The 1,494-nt window shown below is 39.1% G+C and overlaps 1 non-coding gene across 1 annotated transcript; it reads right to left on the reverse strand.

Annotated features, from left to right (window-relative positions):
• Nucleotides 1–1,060: 1,060 nt before the first annotated feature.
• On the reverse strand, nt 1,061–1,167 carry LOC127089588 (small nucleolar RNA R71). Its single transcript, XR_007791165.1, has one exon. It is a non-coding gene; the product is annotated as a small nucleolar RNA R71 (small nucleolar RNA).
• Nucleotides 1,168–1,494: the final 327 nt, after the last annotated feature.

Consider the following 1,494-nt stretch of genomic DNA (forward strand, 5'->3'; position numbering starts at 1 on the left):
AAGTCCCAAGCAAAGGTCAAGATCCTAATTCTAAGTCCATAACTCCACAAAGATGCCAAGGATAGTAACCACAAGTCCATGAATCAAGATAACCAAGTTCCTTTTAGGGTTTTTTTTCCTTTATTAATGAATTTTAAAAGAAAATGAAAGTCCAAATGGACAAAGGAAAAAGAACATAAACATAAACAAAGGTCCACATAGACAAAGAGCAAATATGATATGAGATGATAAAATAAAATTATAAAGTAAATAACAAGAAATAAAAAGCATGAAGTAAATGACACTAAAATAAAGTTAATATAATAAGATGTTAGTAAATGTTAGTAAAGAAGAAAATATGTTTTGGTCACTTTTTGGAGAGTACTCAACTATCCACTCACAAGCATGAAAGTATGAACCTATACATCATTTATGAGAAGGGCTCCAACTTGGATAAAATCAACAAGTATGCCACTACCTCTCACAAATGGAAAAGGAGAAAAAATTTCACATAATACCATGAGGAATATGAGACTTACAATTTCACTTATACAAATGTCCAGGCGATAACTTAGCACCATCAGTCCAAGAACTAAAGCGTTTCTTATACATAAGACGTTGAATACAAGAATATCAAAAAAAGTACGATATTCCCGATATCTTCTCTCCTCCTAAACCAGAAGAAAAACCAACCATGGCTGAAGAAGGACCGGATAATCGTCCTCTTAAATTCTACGTTACCCCGTCCCAACAAGAACCTCACAACAACATTGCTGCCCCCGCTCTCAATCGAAACGATTTCGAGCTGAAGACCTCACTATTATTAGCCGTCCAACAACATCAATTTGCTGGAAATCCTATGGACGATCCTAATGAACACCTGACCAAGTTTGTGCAGTACGCAGACACTGTAAAGGCGAATGGTATATCTCAAGATGTGATAAGACCGCGCCTCTTTCCTTTTTCGCTAAGGGATAGAGCTTGGGCTTGGTTGCAATCCTTTCCCTCCAACTCCGTTACAACATGGGAAGAACTGAAGAACGTCTTCTTATCCCGATATTTTCCGTCGAGCAAAACTGCTATGCTGAGAGCTCAAATCAACGAATTTAGGCAAAAAGATCTAGAATCTCTCTACGAAGCGTGGGGGAGATACAAGGACATGGTGAGGATATGTCCACATCACGGTCTCGAAGACTTGGTGATCATTCACACATTTTACAATGGGCTTCTGTATAACACAAGGCTGATAGTAGACGCTGCCGCGGACGGTGCACTTATGGACAAGCCATACAACGAAGACTATCAACTCATTGAAAACATGGCCCAAAACCATTGCCAATGGGGAGGTGAAAGAACTCCAGTGGAAAAGTCCCAGACAAAGGGTGAAATGTACGAAATCAGTAGCTTTGACCATGTTCATGCAAAGGTAGATGCCCTTGTTCAAAAATTAGATAACTTGACCATATCACCCACAACCACCGTGGCTGCTGTAACTCTAAACTGTGAGTTATGTGG

The sequence above is a fragment of the Lathyrus oleraceus genome, chromosome 5 (genome assembly GCF_024323335.1).
Source record: "Lathyrus oleraceus cultivar Zhongwan6 chromosome 5, CAAS_Psat_ZW6_1.0, whole genome shotgun sequence".
NCBI lineage: Eukaryota > Viridiplantae > Streptophyta > Magnoliopsida > Fabales > Fabaceae > Lathyrus > Lathyrus oleraceus.